Here is a 25,629-nt window from a genome sequence, read left to right as displayed (position 1 = left end):
CTTAGGTTTTAAGTCTGGCTGCAGTGGTGAGAAGATACCGTGTGTGTGTGTGTGTGTGTGTGTGTGTGTGTGTGTGTGTGTGTGTGTGTGTGTGTAAAAGCAGGGCAGGAAGCTGAGTTAGGAGACAGCTACAACAGTCCGGGGAAGAGATGCTATGACTCAGCCCTCTGTATTAGGTGTGGGGGTGATGAGAAGCAGCTGGATTCTAGACATATTTCCAGGGGCTGTGCTGATCAATGGGATGTGAGGTGTAAGAGGAGTCAGTCTGAGTGGCCATGGCGGGGTGACAGAAAGTCAACTCTTGCTATGTTCTGAGAAGTTGATTCTTGGTATGCTCTAAAGGAACAGCCAATGGGTTTCCTGATGGTCTAGACATGGGGGTGACTCCCAGTCCATGAACTGCACAAAGGCTCCCAGCCAAGGGGTAACTAGGGCTGCAAAGCCACTTGCCAGGTACATGCCCCGTGTGACAGCTGGATGAAGAGGTCCCTGTACACCATCCACCCATCCAGGGAGGAGCTGCTGGTTTGGGACATATTCAGTGTGGGATGCCTATGAGATGTCTAGGTGACACCACAGGCCCTGTTGCTGTGAGTGGAGGTGAAACAGAGCAGTCACCTGCCACCCCCACAACTCTGAACACTGACCACGTCCCGTTTACTGAGCATCAAACACGTGCCTAGGATGGTTCCTGCCCTGATATGTCTCCTTTGGTCCTCATAACGACCTTTTGGGGGAGGCATCGACATCACACAGAAGATGACACTGAGGCTCAGAGAGGTAAGGCAACTTGTCCAAGATCACACGGCTGAGAAGGGCTAGAGCAGGGACTGGAACCCAGATATGCCCACCTCCAGGCTGGGACTCTGCACATGCTCTATTGCTTCAGTGACTCAGCAAATAAAAGCAACAGCTCTGTCCCAAGTAGGAGAAAGAGGGCAGGGCAGGCTCATACCCATCCCTCCTCCCACCTACGGGGCAAGGATGTCAAAAACCAGTAACAAGGACATGAATAACCAATGGGCTGGGGGAATGGCACATCTGTTCAATGGGTTAACTAAAAGTTAGCCAGGTGATCCTTTCTGTTTAAACGTGAACAACTGAAAACCTTTCTAAAATGCACTTGTCCATTTGCCTGGCAAGCACACTTGGAGGAAGATGATGTAATCTATAACGAGTCTCGGGATCTTCCCAGCCCTAGATCTAAAATGTTCGTCTGAATGTATCCTGCCTGACCCCAGAAATAACTCTACAAATTCCTCTTAATGAAAATGAAATCGGCTTGTTTTTTTTCCTTCATTTGTCTCCTTCTGGCAAGAAGAATTTTTTAAAAACCCCACAAACTTCTGTGATTTCAGTTTCATTTTTCTGAGCTTTGGATATAGTGAGTATCATGTGTCTGTGGATCTGAACAGGCATGAGTCGTACAGCTCAAGGTCATTTTTCTGAGAAAATACTCAGTGCAGGAATCACAACAAAAATAACAACACAAAAACTATTGGCAGAAACCACACACCAGGCTTTTTTTCATGCTAGTCAGTGTTGTTTCGTTTAGTTCTCAAAGAAGAACTAATTAATTCCGAGAGGGGTCAGATAAATTGCCTGAAATCCCTCAGCTCACAAGTAGGAAAGCCAGAGTTCAAACCCAGCTCCGTCTGACTCCAAAGCTCTGTGACAACTGAAGCAATACTACCTTTTCTGAGTTAAAACAAAACAAAATCTCCTATAAATCAATAAAAAGGCAAATACCTCCGTGGAAAACTAAGCAGAGAATATGAATAGGAAACCCCAAAAGATGAAACACAAAGACCAGTAAGTATACAAAAACATGCTCAATCTCATAACCGTCAAAATTTAATAGATAATATGCCACTTTCACTGCTCATATTAGCAAAGATTCTATTTAAAGATAATACCAGTATTAGTGAAGATGTGGTAAATGGGCAGGTCAGTACACTGTATATCTGAATATAAACTGATATATCTTTTGACAAAGTTATTTCATGCCTAAATTAAATTTTATGTTTAAGAACATCATCTCTTACATAGTACTCTTTTAATAGATATGCACTGGTATCTGTTAATATATCAATAGATATAAATAGATATACATTTAATAAATTTTCATTTAATTAGTATTCATTAGTGAACTGATATACATTGATATACATTGGTGAAAAAGGATACAAACGTATATACACAATATTTCCCAATCTTCTTATGTGTCTATAGAAAAAAGACAAGAAAAAAATTCACCAGAATATTAAGACATCTTCAACTGGTGAGATGGGTCATTTTTGTTTTAACATTATAATTTCTCAATTTTCCATCTTTTTCTATATTGGACATGAATTATTTATATAATAAAATTTCATAAACACAGAAAGGACTGAAAGGAAATAAACCAAAATGCTGATAGTAGCTGTCTTTGTGGGCTGAGATAATGGGAAGTGATTTTCATCTTTCAATTTCTCTACCTGTTTCAAACTTTCTCTTATGAGGTTGTGTTACTTTGAACTAAGCAGAACTATAAAACTTAGTAGTAAGTATTCAGATTTTCTGTAACTATATCAATATCATGGAAAAGACTTCAACTAGTTTCCAGATAGGAACAACAAAGGACAGGGAAATCACACACCAGCTACCCTAGATGAAAGCCTTGGGAAATTTCCAACAGCGAGTGTTAAGGGACCAAAAGCTTACTGCCAGCCCACACATGACCACCAAGGCAGCATCTGACACTGGCACATTCACAGTTCGTGTTTGCCTTTTAGGTGTCGTGTTCAGTTCTGAACGCCTGGCTATCCATGGCATCAACCCAACAGGCACACAACACTGCTGCTCAGTACAGTCAGTGCTGGGCAGCATATTCCCTAGTGACAGTTGCTCTCTCCTGGGGATCCTCCTGGATATCAGACCCTCGTGGTCCAACTGGAGAGCCCTCAGGTTTCAGGACAGGTAGAGGCCCAGGCTCGAGGCAGGAAGCTTCTGGTAGACTGACTTCACCCACCCAACTTGGCCTACAAGTTGCCCCCACGAGAAGCCCCATTACCTCCTTGACTTTCCCTTGGACCTGCCCACAGCTCCCAGAGTCAGTCTGACTCAGGCCGAGGTGCAGGCAGAGGTCACAAAACAATCAAAACAAACTTAGTAAAGAGTGGGGAGCCTGGCTGGCTTTTCTTTCTTTAAAAGTCTATATGGGGACGCTTTTAAATATATATATGTACAAGTGGGAGGAGTGAAAAAAAATAGAGATTGCAAAAATGAAAAAATATGACAATGGAAACTGTTTCAGGCTCTTTTAGGATCATATACTTTCTAAAAGGGACAGGGGAAACATCAAAACACCTCATTTCTCTGACAATGAATGCAGTTAAAAATTTGGACTTCTACTACATATCCTTATGTAAAAGGACATTTCTAGGAGATATGAAACCATTTCTTTTCATTTAAAGTCTGTCTTAGGATTTGTCTAGCTAATTTGTAAGCATGTGCATGCATGCACACACACACTCTCTCTCTCTCTTGCTCTTTCATATTGTCAAAAATGCAATAAAAATATTTTAAATATGTCTTTAGCTCTCTTGAAATCTGTAAATAATATAACCTTACAACACTTATAATTCCAAAAATAATCAATATAATGCCCTAACTGTAATACAAAGAAGAAAGGAAATATAGTTAAAAATAAGACAACATGTAAATCAATATGTAAGTATTGGGGCACCGCTACACCAGAAAACATCATGAAAGATATATGAAATGCTTGCACCTATTCATAACAAATAGGTAAATCTTATATACTTGGTAGCTGTGTTCGCAGAAAATTCAGTATATATTAAAAACATGCAAAAATTATTTGTGTTTATGTGTTAATTGGAGTCAGATTCTAGGCCCAGATAATTTTAAGCAGGGTTTTGCCCACAAGAATGCACTGAGCATTAGGCAGCTATGCAGATGTTGGGCAATCCTTTGTTCCCCAAGCATTATATCTAGCACCCCTGCCTTCCCCTCTTCCCCCAATAAAAGCCTCGTCTGGGTCACTGTGACATCCAGATCACCCACACACATTCCCACGATGTCCTATAGGGGGCGCGAAGTACCCATTCAGAACCAGTAGCATTTCTACAGACAAAAAGAGGCAGAGAGGTTAGCTATTTACCCAAAACAACAGATAAAACCCAACAGCAGACAGGACTAGAATAAGAGAAGGAATAGACAGCAGAGGAAGAAGGAAGTTATTATTCTCATATTTATGTTTCTTCACTGCTAGACATCATGCCAAGGACTGTTATGTCCATGCAGAATCTCATCTAATCCTCCTGTCAATCTTCCAGGTTAGTAGTATTATCATCCCCATTTTTCAGATAAAGATATTACCTTTCAGGGAGGTGAGGTAACTCTCATAGCCCTATTTTTGGTAGAACCAGATTTTATCCAGTGCTTTTTACATTGCTTCAAGCTGCTCCCCTCCAGGTCTCTGAGTCGATGCCCAAGGGTCCCTCACTTTGCTGCTTAAATCTCTGGAAAATAGTGACCGGAATGTGTGCTATCTGGAAAGCAACTCACAAAGAGAAAGATGGTTCAATCCCAGCATCTCAGCCCTTCTGGCCCTGTCAGTGTATGGCTGTGGCCAGAAAAGCCCAGGCATCCCAGAGCACAGGAAGCAAAGACTCTGGATGAAATCATGGGCCATCTTTCTCTAGACTCCTGGAAGAGCCTGGCTAGAGGCACCAGGGATCATTTCAGGAGAATGTGTATTTGGCACCTACATCCCAGTTTTGGATGGTAGGTGGTCATCACATCCTTCCACCCCCGTAACTGCTGGAGTTGTTCTCTGAGACTGAATATTGGATTAGGCACTTGAAGAGATGACCCAGTTTTGCAATTCATAGGTACCTCTCTCCTTCTACTTTCTGGCCATAAAACCATGACTAAGCACTTTAAACAAGAAACCTATTGCTCAGGCACCATGTTCAGGAAAAAAAAAAAAACATCAAGAGCCCTGTATTTGTCACCTTGATCTAAAGCTACCATTTCATGAACCCTGTGGGGCCTGGCAGAGCTACAGGATGAACCCATTTGTTGGGGACAGTGCAGATGCCTCTGCCCTGCAGTCTGTTCTGTCAAAACAAACTCTGAAGGTTTCATAGAAAATGGTTCAACTAAGGCTCCTGTCTAATGATTTCTTGCAAAATAAGTTAAAGCAGGGCCAGCCCAAGTCTAGTGCACCATGGGCTTATTTTTGGCACTATGCAGGAAAGGCTGTAAGATAGTCTTGCACCACAACTAAGAGCACGGGCTCTGGAGTCACACTGCCTAGCCCCAAATCTCTGCTCTGCTGCTTGACTGCATGGCTTGGGACAAGATGTGAGCCCTCGTTCCTTAGTTGCCTCATTGGTAAAATGAGGATGATGACAGGGCTCACCTCATATGGTGATTTTGAGTCATAAATAAGACAATTCACGTATGGAGCTTAGAACAGTGCCTGGCCCATGGCAAGCACTCTCTGGATACATGTTACCTTTACTGGGATTAATACTGACTGCCATGCCATAGAAAGAATGGCTGAAGGCACTGGAGAACATAAACCTTGTGGAGGGAGATAGAGTGGGTGGAGAGGGAAAGGATGTGGGTCCATGAGCACTACCTTCAAACTTCTAAGCTGGAATTGTGCCATGCCTACCGACCTTTGTTCTGTGTTGCTACAAAAAGCAGAACTAGGTCACTAAGGAAACACTGCCAAAAGGCAGATCCGGGGTCAGAATAAAGGAGGATTTTTAAAAGCCAAAGATGTCCATAAAGCAGGAGCAGGATGCCTGGTGCGGAGATGTCCGAGTGGGGCTAGGGAACTGCCTGTCATGGGCAGCCACTGCGCAGATGGGATCCTCCTGCACTGGTGGGTGGTTAGAGGAAGTGACCCCTTATGCCCCTGCCCACTGGACCATTCTGTCACTTTGAAAATGAGTAAATAAGTGCTGATAGCCAGGGTGTGGTTGATCAGCCTGAAGGAAGGAGGATGGACTTTGCACCAGTCTTAACATACACAACCTTCAGAACTTTTACTTAATGCTCTCAGAACCACATCTGGTGGTGGCAGTGGTGACAGGAATGACCAGTAATGGCTCAAAGAACCAAAAGTGTTTCTGGAACACCTGCTGGTGCCAGACAATAATTCAGGGAATGTGTAAAATGACACGGCTGTGACAACAAGCTATCAACATTTTCTTACTTTGGACGATTTAAAGACAGTATTGGCCGGGCGCAGTGGATCACGCCTGTAATCCCAGCACTTTGGGAGGCCGAGGTGAGCAGATCACCCAAGGTCAGGAGGTCGAGACCAGCCTGGCCAACACGGCAAAACCCCGTCTCTACTAAAAATCCAAAAATTAGCTGGGTGTGGTGGCATGTACCTGTAATCCCCAGCTACTTGGGAGACTGAGGCAGGAGAATCACTTGAACCCAGCAGGCAGAGGTTGCAATGAGCTGAGATCACGCCACTGCACTCCAGCCTGGGCGACAGACTAAGACTCTCTCTCTCAAAGAAAAAAAAAAAAAGACAGTATCGATGACTAATGCCATTATCTGGGGGCACACAATATAGAGTGATCAAGTCTGCCAACTCCATGGGCTATGACCGTGACAGGAAGCCTGGGGTCATTCCAGTTCACAGGCTACTTCCCAGCCTCCTCTCAGGCAAAGGTTTTAGTGTTCTTCAGCACCTCCTTACCACCGACCCACCCACACAACCCCTTGACCTGGATCTTACTCAAGTCAGTCTCCTGGCCGAGTCACACACAGGAAAAGTTGCTAGAACACAGTGAAATGTTCAAGAGCAAGAAGTAAGAGAGAGAAAGAGGAGAATCTGCCTTTTGAAAATTGGTTCAGAGCTGGGGCAGCCTCCATCATGAAATAGTGTTACCTTTATTAACTATAGAAATAATTTTAAAACTAGAAACTATTTTACCAACAAGAAAAATTGCTAGCTTGTATTGAAATTATAATCCAGATCCAAGAAAAAAATGAAATTTCCAAACTAAAGCTCATCAGCCATTTTCCAAGTATTTCCTGTGCACTTGTTACTGCAAATTTATATGTTCTCAACTCTGAGAACTCGAAAGCAGGTAAGTGGCTGTAGGTATCAAAGATTAGGAAAAACAAATATGTGTAGGTGACCTTGGGGACATTCTGTGTACACATTAATTGTTTGCTATCTGACAACACCTGGCACCATGTTTGAGAACCACTGTCCAGTCTGTCTAGGAACTCCCTGGGCAGGAAGATCAACCATCTCTTCTCAGAAAGAATGGATTCAATAACCCAAGGGCTTCAGCTTTGGATCCCAGCTGCTGGATCTGCCCACAGCCCTGATTCCTCCCTCCCCACCTCTGACCTTCTCTGTAGTAGGTGGTTCACATCCTAGCATGTCACTGTCTTTTACTCTCTGGTTGGTTGTCTGTCTGTAGCCAAATCCTAGTACGTCTCCCTCATCCGTAATCACTCCCCGTCGCTTGTTCCTCTCCATGCTAGCCGCTACAGCCTTAGTTTAGGCCCAGACCAACCCCGCCTGGCCTCTTCGCATCCTCTAAAACCCCTGGCCTTTGGTATCCCAACAGGTGACTTCTCCAGAGGCTTTCACAGTTTGCCCTCCCTAGCAAAGTTTTCCCTACGTCCCTCTGCCCCTTCCAACCTCAGAAAGAGAAGTAACTCCCCAAAGCCCACTCTGGCTTAGGCACTGTGCCTGACATGCAGCCCAGGGCGAGAAAGAGATAGAGGTTCACCACACAGGCTGGCACCAGTCCACTGATACTGGCTACCAGAATGCCACTCAAAGATACAGAGGCTCAGAAAAAACCCACCATGATCAGTTATTATTCTTCTACCAGGGGTGGGGCCAGAGCATTGGGAACATAGCACTCATGCCACCCACTTGCTTTCCCAGAAAAGGGCAGGGTACTCCAGGGAACTCGGGATTGCCTGTCTCTGGCCTGTGCCCTGGTCCTATGCTCCCTTTGGTATTCCTATGAAATCACCTCAACAATCCATTCCCAGGGCTCCTCCAAAGTTGCAACACTTATCTTCACTGCCTCCTACCACCCACCACTGCATCATACTTACCTTCCCACTAACACATGGCAAATGTACTGCACCTTTTTCCATTAGAAAACTTTATAGCGTCTCTATAAGCTTTTCCCAAGTGGGTCAGAGAGCAACTGATGTTACCTTTGCTTTGCTATCCAAATAGATTCCAAAATTCCCCACTCTCATTTTCTCTACCACTCAACGAATCTGTTATATACACATATCTTGGTCTGCTTATGCATGGGCTGATTGTTTGGCCATCTTCGTGCCTGTGTCTTCTAAGACTGTGAACCCCTGAAGGGTATCTGTTTAATACAGTAGCTCCAGTGAGCACAGCAGGGCACTGTCAAGAGAAGCACAGAGACTGCCGCCCCAGCCCACCTCTGCCATGACTCTTAATGGGACCCTAGGCAAGTCGCTCCCTTGCCTAGGCCTCTGCTTCCCCACCTACAATGAGATATACTTAAAACTAGTGTCTCTCTGAAGGCCCATCTTGTAGCTCTAGTACACTACGACAACACAGGCAAAAAAGCACTGGGTTTATGTCTCTTCATGACTACGTGAGCAACAATCACTCAGGGTTAGGCTCAGCGAGATATCACAATACTGCGCCTTTGAGTGGCACAGAACTGCCATTGCAATGTGTGAAAACTCTAAAGTGGCTATTTAGTGCAATGGGATGGATGTTTGTGCAGCTAAGTATAATGGACAATGAAGAATGATTTTATCTCCTTTTGAGAACATAAGTATACTATTCTATATTTATCCCTCCCATCTCCTAATTTAGACAGGGAAGAACTTTTTCTGATCAGCACCCACTTGCCAATAACTTCGCTCTACATCTAAATGGAGAACAGGAGTCATATAAGTTCACAGATTGAATGGATGGTTGATTTACGAAGCCCTTGAAATGTGGCTGCAGGCCGATGCTGGCAACCCCATAATTAGATATGGCATGCTCTGCAATGATGTATTTTTTAACTGTTTTTTAATAACTCAGTTCTCCTTCTGGGATGAGGAGAAAAATGGAATTTGTTAAAAATAAATCGAGATTTTAGTGGCTTTTCAGCCTTCTGCTGCTTGTTGCTCAAAATATTCTATAAATAAGAGAAGCCCTGCCCTATAGTGCACTGTAAACACCCACAGACACTCACAGCCAAATTCTTCCAATTATGACCCTGTGCCTGTTGCCAAGCTACTGCAAGGACCTACTTGAAAGGCGGCCATCTAGGCCATTTCCTGATTAAGCTGCCCTGTAGCAAGGAATCAAGGCCTGCTGCTTTGGCATTGTATCTAGTCTCAAATAATTACTCCGTGTTCCTGAAATTAAGCCCTTTCCTTGTGATAGAATTACAATTCAGAGGTAAGTGAAAGGCTAACCACTCACCCATCTGTCCGTCTGCCTAAGTCGTGTGTGCATTTAAGACCCTGAGCTGTCACATGTTAGACTTTATTTAAATCAGGTAGCAGAAGTGCACTCACAACAGCATCTTTAATTGCACTGAGCAAATCAAGGTCAAACAAAAGGAGGTCATCTATCGACATGACAGGTGAGTCAGATGCAGCCTGCCTTTCTGTTCAGTGGCTTCCTGACTCATCAGTTTGGATCACTGTTGCCCAGCCCAGCAGGCTGAAATGGTCATTTAAAAATCCGTACCGTACCCCCAAGAAGGCAATGCAGTTATGTCAGGCGTAGGGCTTACTGCTCTGCCGTTCAAATGCCAGTGTGTGAGGTGGAACTGCCCCGACCTCTGGGCTTCCACGCAGCCTCAACAAGCCATTGAAGAACTGCATGCAGAGAATCAGGAGATGACAGTGTGCCACATTCTCGCTGAGAGAAACTACTTCCAGCTCCTTAGAAACCAGAATGTTCAAAGCAGCAATGGAGCAAAATGGGCTCTGGCTGGAAACTAATCACCCCCCACCTCCCACCATGAGGTTTTCATGTCAGCCCAACTGGGTGAGTGTTCAAGAGAAGTGTCGTCCATATTGGCCCTGAGACCGTCAAAAGGTCCTGTGACATGGCTCCTGCCCCGGGAACTCACTCTCTAAATGGGAAGCCCATTAATGAACAAGAGAACTAATACGTGGTCAGATTTTCCAAACTCAAAATTGAGACCTATATACTTGGAGGGGCAGTGTTTTTAAAAGTAGGAGTCCTGGAAAACTTGGGACCGGGGGGGGTCACAAAGCATTGAGCTCTTCAGGGAGGGTTCTGCCAGCCATCCGACATAAAGGGGTCCTTCCTGTGACTCTCATGCTACCCCTGGGTTCTCATTTCTTAATAACTGAAGTGATCTTGTGTTCTTGTGCCTCCTCTGATTAGAATGTGAGCATCATGAGAGCGGAGACCCTCTCTGTCTTGCTCTTGACTGGTTCCATATCAACTAGAGCAGTGACCGGCTCTTAGTGGGTACTCAATTCATATTAACTGAAAAAAAGCAAATACACACCAGACTCTCAGAAAACCATTATTTATACCAATCTCCTTCAATCCCTACAGCAATATTATGAGGTAAAATAATTAGATCTCCCATTCAATGAGAAAAATCAAGGCTCAGAGAGGGCGTGTGTTTTGCCCAGGGCTGCATCTAATAAGTGATAGAAGTGGAATTCAAAACCAGGTATGGAGCATTATGATCCTCCCTTTGTAATGAGTGTCTATTATTTTGTATAATTTAGAAAAAGCAAAAATGAAAACTCTGGAGGAAAAACTGCTCATCAGAAACAGCTTTATATCAACTAATCTTATCTGTGATGAATTCAGTTCTGGCACCCAAAATCCAAGTTCCATTTCCATCTACAGAGGACACTGGCAGCATAGCTACAGCAGGAGAAAGGATTCTGGGGCCTTCCTTATGAAAGGATTCTGTTCCTTTCTTTCTGCGGGGCCTCAAAAGCCAGGCAGGGAGTGGAGGGGCCATCGGCACCAGTGATCCTCATGCCTATGGCTGCTGGATGTGGCAGGCTTGCTCCACGGTTCACTGGAAATGTTCCAAAGAGAGGCTCATAAGCAAGTCTGAGGTTGAAGAGTTAAAGTGTTTGGAATCCGCCTTCTCCCAAACCCATACCTTAAAACTTGGAAGGAAAAAAAAAAGCATTTTTTTAAAGACTGAAATTTCAAAAATGTTTAAAATGAAAAGTAGAGATTTACACTTACCTGAATTGAGAATATTAAACCCTGCTGAAGCTAAGTTTATCCCCCTTTTTAGTCTATAACTCATAATAAAATTCCTACTAGTCTGATGTTTTGGGCCAAAAAAAGCCTCTCCAGTCTATCCTCTAGATGCAGGCCACGGCTTGAGTTTATGTGCAAATCAGCAGGTACATCTCATCAAAATGGCCAGGCCAGTTCTCATGTGTGAATACATATCTCAAATATGGGAAATAAATGCAAATAGCACACAGTATCAATGAAACAGGTATAGTGTTGCCAAATTGCCCAACAACCCTTACATACAAACATCCTGCGGAAACATTACACCCTTCATGGCTGTGAATGAGGAGCAGCACAGTGACAAAAGAGCACATAGCCTTCCAGATCAGAAATTGTTAACTGGGATCCCTGGGTGGATTTCGGGGAAAACGTCTCATGAAAAATGCTGGGCTTGTATTTGTCTTGTCATTTATTTTTTTGAGAGGGTCTATAAATTTCTTCAGACTCACAAAGTGATCTGTGACCCCAAAAGACTAGGACTGCTCACCAACCCTTTCTGTTGCCACTCTTCTTTCATTTAGACAATGCTGCTAACACAAACAACTATACAGGAAGCCCTTTCACAGTAAACACGATGATGGTAACAATCAGAAAAAATTGTCCAAGCTCTTACACAGACGATCCAGCCACCGGAAACTGTTCAGTCAATGACAGAAAAGAGGTCAGTAGCTCAAAGGGACTGGAAAACTGCTGTGCCTTAGCTTGAGCCCACTGCCCAGACAGGGACAAATGGCACAACCAGAAAAGCGCAAGGAAGCAAACTTAGGGGCTAGAAAGTTAGGGACAGGTGAACTTCGGAGCAACACGAGAAAAAAACACAATCTTTGGAGCCAGGCAGGGCCTCACCTACAGACTCAATCTGTGGCTTTGGGATGATGATGATGATGAAGATGATGATGATAACAGCATCTGCGATGAGCTATTATTTGCTGACAGCACAATGTCTGGTGCATAGTAGGCACGTACTTAATGTACTTATGAAATTACATGTTATTTCATTTAATTTTTATTTTTCTTAATTTTTTTTTTCATAAAAGAGAAGTGGTCTTGCTATGTTGCCCAGGCTGGCCTTGAATTCCTGGCCTCAAGTGACCTCCCACCTCAGCCTCTCAAAGTGCTGGGATTACAAGAGTGAACCGCTATGGGCTGGGCGCAGTGGCTCACACCTGTAATCCCAGCACTTTGGGAGGCTGAGGCGGGTGGATCACGAGGTCAGGAGATCGAGACCATCCTGGCTAACACGGTGAAACCCCGTCTCTACTAAAAATACAACAAAATTAGCCGGGCATGGTGGCGGGCGCCTGTAGTCCCAGCTACTTGGGAGGCTGAGGCAGGAGACTGGCGTGAACCCGGGAAGCAGAGCTTGCAGTGAGCCGAGATCGCACCACTGCACTCCAGCCTGGGCGACAGAGCGAGACTCTGTCTCAAAAAAACAAAACAAAACAAAACAACAGTGAGCCACTATGTCTGGTCATTTCATTCAATTTTTATCACAACTCTGTATTATCTTCATAATATAGAAGATATATATATATAATACCTATATAATCTTCTATATTATCTCTCTATATATTATCTTTATCTTCTAAATGTGGAAAAAGGTTAAAAAAATTAAGTAGCATGCCCAAGGTCCCCAGCTAGTTGAGAATCAATCCAGGGTCTGTTTGGCTGTAAGCCCATACTCTTAACTACTAAGCAGTGGCAAGCTTCAGCTTCCTCATCTGTAAAAGAAGATTATAATCCTTACATCCCCGAAGTGGTAAGGATTAGAGAGAATGCATGTGAAGTGCTTACCACAGTGCCCGGCACACAGGAAGCCCTCTAGCGTAGATTCCTATGACATCGGAACCTTTGGAAGGGAGAGGAGAGGCGGGAGGTGAGCATCCAGCTATACAGATGGTACAGCATTTCACTTTGAAGGGCCTGACAAGCAGGATTAGGAATTCTGGACCAGGCTTAAAAGACTGGGATGAGGCTGGTCCAAAGGTAGTGAGTTATCTCCATTGATAGTTCAGTCTGTAACAGATCAAACTCCTTGTTCTACTCTTTTTTTTTTTTTTAGACAGAGTCTTGCTCTGTTGCCAGGCTGGAGTGCGGTGGCATGATATCGGCTCAACTGCAACCTCTGCCTCCCGGGTTCAAACAATTCTCCTGCCTCAGCCTCCCGAGTAGCTGGGACTACAGGCGTGTGCCACCACCCCCAGCTAATTTTTGTATTTTTAGTAGACACAGGGTTTCACCATGTTAGCCAGGATGGTATCAATCTCCTGACCTCATGATCCACCCACCTCAGCCTCCCATAGTGCTGGGATTACAGACGTGAGCCACCGCGCCCAGCCCCTTGTTCTACTCTTTCCCCACTTCTCACTACTGCACTTGACTAGTATGAAAAAATAAAACATAAAAAAATACAATAAAATTTAAAAGGCTGGGATGACATACTCTCAGGGACACAGAGGGGACACACCTCATCAAGATGGGAAATAATGTGCTTACTTAGAGATGAAAAGCTTTTCATCAAAATTTGGAGAGGGTTGAATTTTTGAAAGAAGGAATCATTCAAGCCCACACACACACACACACACACACACACACACACACACAAGGTCTCAAAAGGCAGCACCAGACAGCATGGCTACGCCTGGGCCAGGAATGTGTGCCTGCTGCCGGTCTGCCTCCCTGAGACCCAAGGACGGCAAAGGCTCCTGTTCGTGTTTGTAAGAAGGAACCCCAGTTATCTGTAAACCCCACCTGGAACTTGAGCAAAGTCTAGGTATTCTTTAAACAAAAAAAAAAAAAGAAAAGAAAAGAAAAGAAAAAAAGCAGCATTTGTCAGATCAGAATCAAATAAGGTGAAATGTACCCACTGTGAGAAAAGAACCAATGACTTAGTGTGGCTTGGAGTATGCAAAGATCAATGGATCCATCTGCATGAAGAAGACTCCCACTCACTGACACCACCATCTTGACTATTCTCTTATTAAAAAATGGAACAGGGGAGGCTGCGGAGCAGCAGAGTCAATCCCCAGAGAGCCAATGCCACTACAGAGAACATGCATCCCAGGGCTTAGGTTTGCTTGGTGAGAAAAACACCACAGAGTGTCAACAGTCTCTCCCTGGACTAGCTCATCCCCTCCTGCTTTTCTTATAAAGGAATCACTATACCAAGTTATCCCAATAGAAATCAAAGACACTCAAAGATCTTCAGGTCCTGTCATCTGTCCCCTCTTCTCCATCCCCACAGCTCTAGCACAACACTCAGCATCAATTTCCTGGACGATTTTAACAGCCGCTAAAGTAATTCTGCTGCCTCCCTCCTACAGTCCAGCCCCCACACTGCCACCAGCTGGCTTTCTAAAATAAAAGTGCTGACCACGTCACTCACCTCCTGAAAGATGTCTACTAGATTTGCACTGCCTATGAAATAAACTCCAAAGTCTTCGCTTGCATGCAGGCATGCATTAACTCAGTCATTTGTCCATCCACCCACCTCGTGTTTCAGGATCACCTACTGTGTGCCAGGCTCTGTTTTAGGCCCTAGAGTGCTGAATGCAATAGATAAGACCAGGTCCCATCTTCATGGATTTATATTCTTGTGGGGTAAGACAAACACTAAATAAGAAGACAAACAAACATATCATATAAAGTCAGGGAGTGATGAGTGCTAATGAGAGAAACCAAAGCAAGGTAGGACAGAATGGTTGAAGCAGCGGGGAGAGGGGGCAGAACGGTGCTTTTTCAGACAGGTGGGAGAACACTTGAATAGAGGCCAGCGTGGAGTGAAGGTGAGACAGGCGGTGTCTGGGGAAGAGCAGCTCAGGCTGAGGACAGCAAGTGCAAAGCCCATGAGGCAACAAGGGGAACAGTAAGAAAGATGCAGCAGCTAAAATGGAGTGAGCAGAGAGTGCCAAGTGATGAGACCAGAGAAGATGAGCAGGAGGGGCTGGCAGGCCAAGGCGAGATGTTTAGATTCCATTCCAAAGATGCCAGAAAGCCACTAGAGAGTTTAGAGCAGGGAAATGACACATATTTGCTTTCTAAAGGTCTCTTCGCCTATGTAGCAAACTGACAAGAGACCTGCTGAAAGACAGTGGAGGTTTGAACGAGGGTAGAGAGCAGTGGTCTGGCCTGCTTGGTTGATAAAGAAACAAACTAATAATAATAAGGAGCAGTGGTGGCTTCCAGGACATACAATAAGAGTTGTCAAGAATTGCAATGTTTGAAATGACAGATATGTTAATTATTCTGATCTGGTTACTACAGATTATATGTATTGAAACATCACTATGTACCCCATAAATATGTACAATTATTATTATGTGTTAATTAAAAATAAATAAATTGGCCAGGTGCAGTGGCTCATGCCTATAATCCCAGCACTTTGGGAGGCCAAGGCGGGTGGATCACTTGAGGTCAAGAGTTCGAGACCAGCCTGGCCAACATGTTGATACCCCATCTCTACTGAAAATACAAAAATTAGCCAGGAGTGGTAGCGCACGACTGTAATCCCAGCTACTCGAGAGGCTGAGGCATGAGAATTTCTCAAACCCGGGAGGCGGAGGTTGCAGTGAGCCGAGATCATACCATTGCACTCCAGCCTGGATGACAAAGCAAGACTCAGTCTCAATATATAAATAATTTTTAAAACCAGTAAAACAAACAAAAAAAGAATTGCAAACAGATGATGTGAAGAACACAGGAGGAAGCAGAATCAAAGATGATGCCCACATTTTAGGCCTGGGTAGCCAGGTAAAAATGATGGGACCTCATAACATGGGGAAGACTGAGGAGGAGCAAGGCTAGTTTTTTGTTTGTTTTTGTAGGAACAAATCAAGACTTCTGTTTAGTTATGTTGGGTCTGGGAAGACCACTACACTTCAACATGCAGCTAGCTGCTGAATGGGCAGTGGGTATGGGAGTTGGGGGCTCAGGAAGACAATCTGGGCTGGTTACAAAGATTTGGGGCTTGCCAACATATGGGTGACTGCCAAGATGTAGCCACTTAGGTCCTCCACCTCTTGGCTCCAGCTCCAGACATGCACCCAGTGTGTCACCTCCTACCAGGGCTCTAGCCTCTGCCCTGTGCTCCTTCTGCCTGGGCCCTTCCTACTTCTACAGCTGACAGACTCCTTCCTACTCATCTTTTAAGACTTGCTCACAACGGCTGGGTGCAGTGGCTCATGTCTATAATCCCAACACTTTAGCAGGCCAAGGTGGGAGGATCACTTGAGGCCAGGAGTTCAAGATCAGCCTGGGCAACATGGCTAGACGCTGTCTCTACAAAAAATTAAAAAAAAAATCAGACAGGCAAGTGGCACATACCTGTAGTTCCAGCTACTTGGGAGGCTGAAGCAGGAAGAACCCTTGAAGCCCAAGATTTCAAAGTTGCAGTGAGCTAGGATCACGCCACTGCACTCCAGCCTGGGTGACAGAGCAAGACCCTCTCTCAAAAAAAAAAAAAAAAAAAAAAGACTTGCTCTCAAGTCACCTCTTCTCTATGAGGTCTTCCGAGAGAACCTGTGTCATCCTCTCTTCTCCCACAGCATCTACTGCATACCTTGGTGACAGGACAAACCCATGTGTCACTTTATGTATTTACACCTTTCCTCCCTGTGAGCTTCTTGAGGTCAGTGACTCTATTTCTCTCCAAATCCCTTCACCTAACATAAGGCCTGGGCATGACGGACATTTGCTAAATGAATGGAGTTTTCCTCTTTGCAAAGAAATGCAAAAGAAATTATATAAATGCAAACTGATTCACACTGCAGCTTCTGTCTGCAAGGCGGAAAAAAGTGAAAAAATAAGGTGCTGTCATTGAAGCACTAATAAAGCTCAATGGGGTAGAAGAGTATCTTCCTTTGAGGAGTTTCTTAACAAAAAAGAGCTTCAAGAAATCTAAGAGTTGAGTATCTCAGGGTGTTGCGAGGTATAATGAACATTGTACCTAATGAAGGTGTTTTGGTTTCAACTGCAGAAACACCCAGTTAGTCTAAAACCAGTGCACTCAGGAGTTGGAGACAGAAGGAAGGAAGCCGATGTTCCTTCTCATTCAATCTGGACAGTGATCCTGGGAAGCAGGTCCTCTTAGCCCTCCTTCGTAGACAAGGACAAGCATCAGGGAGTCAGGGGATTAGCCCGAGGTCACAGAGCTGGGAAGTACAGGAGCCAGGATGCTCACTCAGGCCTGCCCAACACCAACGCTGAGATCCTTCCAGCCTCACATGGTGATAACAGGTTCATGCAGTAGGCAGGCTCCCTAGGACCACCCGAACCCCAGACTGCACCAAGGACACAATCTAGTAGTTCTGGAGAGGGAATATTATTTACCCATAATGACTGAGGAGTTACCAGCAGAACCGAAGCTGGAATCTAAGTTTCTGATTCCCAGGCCAGGCTCTCAGGGCACTGTGTATTCTTTCACATAGTCTTTAAAGGAGAGAGATAAAGCAAAAAATGAAAAGTTAACAATCTAATCTATCTGCTTACAAGTACCTTAGAAATAAAAGTTGAGAGGAAAGGGAAATTGTGTTTTTTGTCAATTATGACTGATGTGTGACCCTGGGGCCCCACTAATAGGTAGGAAAGTAACTGAGCAGCTGTCATTGCCCCATGTGGGTTACAAAACCAGCAGCACAAATCAAACTGACCGGCACGTGGCAGGCAGTGTTCTCATATGTTCAGACAAACATCTGCTGTCCACCTACTATGAGCAGGACCCCAAGCAAGGCAGCAAAGAGGGAGAAAAAGACCCTGGAGGTGAACTGTGGCTTTCCCACTCACTACATGTATAATATTCAGTATATTAACCTACCTAAGCCTCAGTTTCTTCATCCATAAGAAAGAATGGGCAGCCCATTTCACAAAGCTGCTCTGACATTCTGGGGACTAAGTGAAATGGCACATGTGCTTGGTATACAGGAGTCACGCAGTAAACATCAAATGGTTGGTAGTTTGTTCATTGATGGGCAACCCAAAAGAACTTATATCTACCGTAGAAAAAGGAATGCAAAAAAAACTCCAGCTACACCAAAGTTCTTGTAAAATCTCAGTAGGGTGAACTAGTATCCTCTGAGGACTTACTACAGTATAAAGAAATTCTTTAAGACATTTTCAGTGGCTGAGTATTTCAAGGCAGGGCTGGAGGAAATGCAGAGTGAAGGGAAAAGGGAAGAGAAAAAGAGAGGAGCTGAATTTGAATATATCAGTGCATTGCCAAGGCCAAAAGAAGTCAACATGTACATAAAAAACAATGTAACTTTATCTCTAGTGGATACAGCCATATATATATTATTTATGGTCTATCTTCTCTGTCAAACTCCTGTTGAACCTTCAATACCCCACCTACTTTTCCACCCCACCCACCTAGAAGGTTAATTAATCTTTCCTCTATTAATCAGTTCCTATTACTGGACACACTATTTGCTTGTTAGGCTCCCATATCAAATACTAAGCTCCTGAGAACACACATTGTTCATGATTCATCTCTGGATTTACATGGTAGCCTTCCTCTTACTCCAGGATCCTCAGCCAGTAGCCACCAACTTGGAGCATCCCCAACAAACTTTCTCTCTACAGCAGGAAGATAAGAGAGGACTCATATTTATACACTGTTTATTTTGTGCTGAACATCTGAGAGGCACCTGACAAATATTAATTCGTATATCCCTCAAAATACCCCTGGGAAAGAATTACTGTCCCTACTTTGTAGAAGGAGACACTGATGCTCAAAGAGGTGAGGTCATCAGCCAAAGGATCACACTGTTAGTAAATGTGATGATGTCAGGATTTGAACCCAGGTCTGTCTGTCTCCAAGTGCCTCTTTCCACTATGCCAGACTGCCCAGCATGGGTCTGATGAAGCTGAGGGCACCCTCAAAGGATAAATGGCCTGGGTATCAAGTCTACTCAGACTCATAAAAGTGACGTTGGTGTTAAGAAGTCAACAAAGGGTAAACTGTTTGCAAATGCCAGACACCAGCTCAGAGCCAGACAGGAGAGCTAGAGAAGGTAGAATTCAAAATTTCACATGCAGTTAGCAGGTGGTAAGCTGACCTGTCCTTCTAAGAAGAAGTCTTGAGATACAGCCTGGACCAAGAGTTCACAACTACCTGTGATCAGTTAAGGCCCCTGGCTGAGAATTTGCAGATCCTTCCCAAATGCTAAGGTTTCAAACCTTCGTAAACATGAGCCTAAATGTTAGCACTCCTGTGAGAAATCTATGAACAAAAGTGACCACCAGAAGTCTGGGACCATCACTTCCCTTTGCTTTCCTCATCTAGCTCAGTAAAGGAAACAGCCAGGGGGTGTTGTAGGCAAAAACTTTGTCTCAGCCTCACAGCAGTCACTTGCCATCTCCCACTCCCCAGGTCTCTGGGGCCCAAGGCCTGGCACTCCCTGGCAGGGCCCCTTCAAATGCTGACCCAGCCTCAGTATTAATGGCTCAGCCCTTGGTGGGAAAGACAAGCCAGCCTGGCAGAGCTGTGGAAAAGGAAGCTGTGATTTGGCTGTAATTCTTCCAAAGGCTACCTGGCAGAACTGATATCCTTAATAATTATTTAATAATTGTGTACAGCATTTAGGGAACTTTTTGTCACCTTGCAGGATGATAACCATCATCAAAGTCAAGATATAAAAATCATATAATTAAATCTACAGACATATATTCTGAATGCTTTTCTAAGATAAACATGTAATTTTGATGGCATTATTTGTGAGGCTTTTAAGATTTACTTTCTTACACATGTGTAAGCAAAAACTAGATTAGCAAAGCCATAATGGGATGCTCCTAGGAAGAGCATGAATTGGTACAGACTTTTTGGAGGGTAATTTGGCATTATGGATTCAAATTTTAAACAGCAAACCATTCAAACCAAAAGTCCTACTTCTATGTGTCTATACCAAAGAAAATCTCAGGCAAAAGTTCACAGGTGTGCACAAAAATTTCCACAGCAGCAATGACTGCAATGGCAAAAGACCAGAAACAACCTGAGTGTCTATCAATACAAAATGAAATTTACTTAACATAGAACCATAACATGGAGTACAACTTTTAAAAGTAACAAGTACATTTATCTGTACATATGGACTTGGAAAAATAACCATAATAATTGACAGCTGTAAAAAGAAAGTTGCAGAACACCATGCACAGGGAGAGTCTATCTTTAGAAAACAAAAGGGAAAGTATCTATGTCGTGGTTGAGGGCAAAGGGTAGGGGTGGAGAGAAACAAGCAAATGCAAAAGTCCAGGAGTATAAGAAGCAAACTCTCAAAAGTGCTTATGTTTGGGGAATGGTTGGAAAAGGTTGGGGGAGGTCACCGAAGATTTTGTTGCTTATGTTAAAGCACTTCAGTGTTGTCTGAATTTATCACAAGTGTTTATTACTTTTGTGATGACAAAAACAAAAAAGTTTTTAAAAGCTCATAAAATAATAATTAAAAAAAATTTTGGTATTTGCAAGGGCCCCCCTCCCCTAGAGTGACCACCATTGGAAGCTAAGTCTCCTCTCCACCCTCCAGATGTGGCCACAGTGCTCAGCGTGCACTAGCTAGAAGGAGGCACAGACTCATCTGAGGAAAGACTCCAGAAGGCAATGGTCTCAAGTTCTGAGAAGCTCAAAACCCTTGCCTATTTCAACAAAGACTCTGCCAAAGGTCAACTATATAATTATTTTATTCTGAAAAAAAAAAAAAAAAAACTAAGTGTCTTTTATTTTTCAAATTTACAACACCATAAATTGTTGAATTAAAGCAGTTCACTTGTTTGCAACCCCCCTTCAATAGCAGCTATCGAAATTTATATCCTGCATTATTTAAAATTTTATGTTGCTATATAAGCCTTGCTGAACACTTTTTAAAAATTGTTAATGAGGAAATCCCACAGAGAGGAGAGAAGGTAATTCTATTAAATCCAAAAGAGCCTAAAATACTATTATAGCCATTTGGGCTATCATAAGAATGACAACTTAGCAAGTAAAATATCCTTCCTACCTATGGTCACAGTTGCTAGTGGAAATAATTCTAAACTGATACACAGTATCTAAGGGGTATTAGTTATATTAAGCAGAGACTACAAACTCTATTCCTACAGGGGCCAAGCAGGCCATGGAAAGGTACAGGGAGGCTGGGCCAGCCGGAGGCAGGCTGGAGAAACAAGCTCCCAGGGGAGGGACCACCACTCTTCCGCACTGCCACAAGGAAGACGGGCCCAGGCCCACTAGACCTTTGATTTTTTTATGAAGAGCTGGAAATCTGGATTTTGATTCAAAAATCTACCCATTTTTAAATGTTGGCCACTAATTTAAACATCTTAAAACACTATGAGTGCTGAACAAAACACATCTGCAAGCCAGATGCAGCCAGGGGGTAGACAGTTTTCAACCTCTGCCTGAAAGTATCTACGTGTTTTTTAAATGGCTAATTTGGCTCACTTTTATTTCAGAAAGATGGGAAGAGGCAGAGTAATGATAGGGAATGGAGATAAAAAACAAAACAGTCAAGTAGTTGCTATTAAGAAAGTATTTCTAACATACTTGTGAAGACAATGGTAGCTGTTTATATCAAATTCTAAGGAAATTGTTTATATTTATTTAGCTATACAAGGCACAAAACTTGGAGAGGGAGAATTTCTCAGGTCTAGAGTAAATAATAACTCAGTGCATTGCCCACAATTTACTGTCAATGAACCTCTAAGAACTTCTGTCAGGTATTGTTTACCATAACCATCTTAAACAATAGTGACCATTGAAATAATGGCTCTTCTTTGCCAGGTGCTGTCCAGGCATTTGGCACCCAGGGTCACCAATGTGGGTCATACATCCACTGGACAAGATTCCAATAAAGGCCAGTGTGACAAACCTTTTTCCAAAACAAAAAACAAAACGACAAAGGACATAGACTCAACATCATAAAATTGTGCTCCAGCATTTTTTTCAAAGACAAAACAATAATAGACATACTTGTGCTAATAATAATATCTGGACATAATGTGCAATTCAAAAAGCGCTTTTCTTATATACCATCTCCCTTTCATCACAGCCTGCATTTTAGACTTTATATCTGTTCCAAAGTCTTCTTATAATTATTATTAACAATAATACTTTGACAAACAACAACGTTAACAGATAATAAACATTTGGTGCTTTCTACATGCCAGTCACGGTGCTAAGCACATCTTCATTCCACTCTCACAAGAACCTTATAAAGGTTATTCTAATGATTACAATCCCATTTTACAGATGAGAAAATGGAGGCTAAGGGAGCTTGGTGGGTTTGTCTTAAGTCACAACGCTAGACAGACATGGAGCTGATGTTGTGAAGCAGGTGGGCCTCCAAAGCCTGAGACCAGTGTGCCGAATGCCCTTTGAAGCAGGCATCTTAAAGGCCAGCCACACTTTAAGCCCATCTCAGTTTGCTGCTGGCAAATGTACCTAGGGTGTGGCTAACGTCCCCCTTCTCCTCCTCCCACATCCACTTTCCCCATTTGGTCAGAAGCCATTTTAAAATTTTTACTTTTCCCAGTCAAAAACAGTATGAGTCAGTTGAAGCTCAGCCAGCCTGGCCCTAGAGAGCCCTGGAGGCCTGGTGAGTTGCCCTAGGGAACTGGGCTTCCCCTGCTGCCAAGGCCCCTGCCCAGCTGGCTGGAATCTAGGTAGGGTTTTCACATCACTGCAATCTCAATGAGGTCTGGGAAGTCATAACAACCCTGTGAAGTCACCGAGGTACCAAAGTGAGGCGTAGGGGAAAAGGGAGGTGCCTTCAGATCAGCGGGGGAGAAAATATGTATTTAGCCAAGAGCTATGATGTATCTACTATTCAAAGCTCCATGTTAGACCCCTGAGAGAGGGAGATATAGCAGGGGGATAAATAACACAAATAAAAACATCATGCATGAAAAAAGCACACATCCACACATACATGCACACATACCAACTGCACCATGAAGCAGCTTCTCTTAAGGTAATGACCTCAGGCTCTCCCTCAGCCTTCCGTAGGGCCATGAGCCCTGACTGTACAAAGTATTGCTCTGCCACAGAAACCAAAGTCCAGGGCTGACAGACCATCATGACCTGCCATGGGCAGTCATCCTCAGAGTGTGTGCAGATCAAGAGGACCAGGAGAAGGGCAGCTGGCTCTGCCCTGAGAGACAAAGGGGGCCCCTTTCCTTGAAGAAGGACAACAAAGGGGTTGTAAGGTAGAGAAAAGGGCAAAGGGAGTGGGCAGAAGGAACAGACCTTAACAAGGCACAGATGTTTCCTTAGCACAGCTGGTTCTGATGCAGAACCATGGAAGCGAGGGTGACGGCCAAACCCCATGCATGCACTCAGTGAGCTCCAGAAACGGGGAGGCCTGGGCTGGCTCTTTTATGGTCCTAGCCCACCCTCCTGTGATGCAAAAGGCAAGAAGCAGCTGTGGGCAAGTGGGCAGTCCCACATGCTCTCGGTCAACTCCAGGCTGAGCACCTGCCTAGAGTCCTAGGTACTCCTGCCATCCTGGGGCTCAAAAGGGCTGCCCAGTGAGGGAACAAACATTCATTAATCAAATAACCACACAAACTGAGGTCACGACCTCCGTGACAAGTGCTGGAAAAGGACAGACTGCAAGGACTTGGAGCAGACGGAACGGTGGCGTATAGAAGAAAGGGTCAGAGCGTAAACCCACAGTCCAGCATCTGGGATAAACTCCTGCTCTGTCACCTACTCAATGGGTCGAGGCCTCAGTTTCCTCACACAGTGTCTTTGGGACAATGATGACACTTACCTCAGCCAACATCTACCAAGCCCCTAATACAAAGTAGCTACCCATGAAGCATTCTAACAGTACTTGACACAAGGTGAGCAGTCCATAAGCGCTAGATGCTGGCATGGGAATGGTGAGGACAAGACCTAGCCTTCTTATCAGGGAGGTTGGGGAGGCTTCTGAGGAGGAGGCAGGCCAATCAGCTGAGTTCCAAAGGGTGAACAGGCATGAGCTAGGCAAACCAGGAGAAAAATGCATTCCAGGCTGAGGGAACAGCATATGGAAAGTCCCTACAAGGGGAGGCAGCATCACAAGCATTTCCATCCAAGGAAAGCAGTTCCAAGAGCCTGCTGGAGTGTCCTGGTCTGCAGGACACCTCAGTGCTGAGAATGGCTCTCTTCTGAAAAGCTTTCCTAGATTACTGTGAGGCCCCAGATAAAAGCTGCACTCTTGGCACAACTTCTCAGGTCTCTGGCAGAGATAGGAAGTGAAGAAGACACAACAAGCAACAAGCTTAAGGCACTGAATGAAAACATGAGAGTTTATATGCTATTGGCTAGGTGCATTGTGCTAGCTCCCATGCAAAGTACAGATGCTGACTTGGGACCCCTGGGGTCAGAGCTTCTTCCTATTTGTGAGACTCCTCAGTATTCACTGGGGACTTTACAAGGTTTAAAATGAAGACAAAGAGGCCCTCAGGCACCCCCATGAAGGGCCACTAGGTATCCTTACCCTTCAAGAAAAGCATTCTCAGCTGCATTAAGGGGGAAAAAGGCTGTCAGACAGTAGTTGGCAAGAATAGATATTCTGGCTAATTTAGGAAATTTGGGATTCATCCAGGACCAAGGTGGGTGGACCTCATTCCTGAGAATTCCTTGATGGATTATTTTTCATTTTGAATTGCTATTATCGGTCCATCAAAAACAAGAGCTAAAAAAATACAAAGTCAGGGGCAAAGAATATAGAGAAGAGACATTCCTGAGGTCTCAGCATGCTGGGAGACACAACAGGCGTCACAAACTCAAGCCCAACACAACCTGTCCTGCACTCAAAGCTGACAAGAAGAGCACCCCAATAAACCCGATGGCCAATGAACCTCCCATTTCAGGTACATTTTATCACACTATAAATCTGTTGCTTGGCTGCACGAACAGACCACTCCTCACTCTTACAACAAAAACTTCCTGAGCCAGGTAAACTATGCTGGCACTTGGAACAGAGAGAGAGAGACAGAGTGTGTGTGTGTGTGTGTGTGTGTGTGTGTGTGTGTGTGTGGTCCCCACCCTTAAGGAGCTCAGGTTGCTGAGCATAACAGGTAAGTAAATCAACAGTAACACCGATAAGTGCTTTGCAAGAGAGACATGAGGGTGTTCTGGGAGCCAGGAGGAAGGTCATTTCCAGGTCATGGAGAGGTGCTGGGTAGGGAAGGATGGTGTCCTGAAGATTTGGGGGAAACTGGAGTTGAGTTCCCAAGAGGGTGAACAGAGACCACGCCATTCCCAGGAGAGGGCCCAGCATTGCAAAGGCACTAGGAGGTGATGGCTGTTGGTAGCTAGGCTGAGGTTAGAAATGTGAGTTAGGGAAAAAGGAAAACCC

The 25,629-nt window shown here is 44.2% G+C and overlaps 1 protein-coding gene across 14 annotated transcripts in view; it reads right to left on the bottom strand.

Annotated features, from left to right (window-relative positions):
- BMAL1 (basic helix-loop-helix ARNT like 1) overlaps positions 1-25,629 on the bottom strand; it is a 108,813-nt gene that overhangs the window by 47,099 nt on the left and 36,085 nt on the right. The window contains exon 2 of one of the 14 annotated variants that reach the window (XM_063710982.1): positions 13,094-13,148. The exons of the other annotated variants lie outside the window; for them this stretch is intronic. The gene's annotated coding sequence lies outside the window, so the exon portion shown is untranslated. The remainder of the gene's footprint in view (positions 1-13,093; positions 13,149-25,629) is intronic. 14 annotated transcript variants of the gene reach the window in all.

This window comes from Gorilla gorilla, chromosome 9, assembly GCF_029281585.2.
Source record: "Gorilla gorilla gorilla isolate KB3781 chromosome 9, NHGRI_mGorGor1-v2.1_pri, whole genome shotgun sequence".
NCBI classification, from domain to species: Eukaryota; Metazoa; Chordata; class Mammalia; order Primates; family Hominidae; genus Gorilla; species Gorilla gorilla.
Note: the sequence above shows the minus strand (reverse complement) of the source record. Positions and strands in the feature narration are given on the sequence as shown.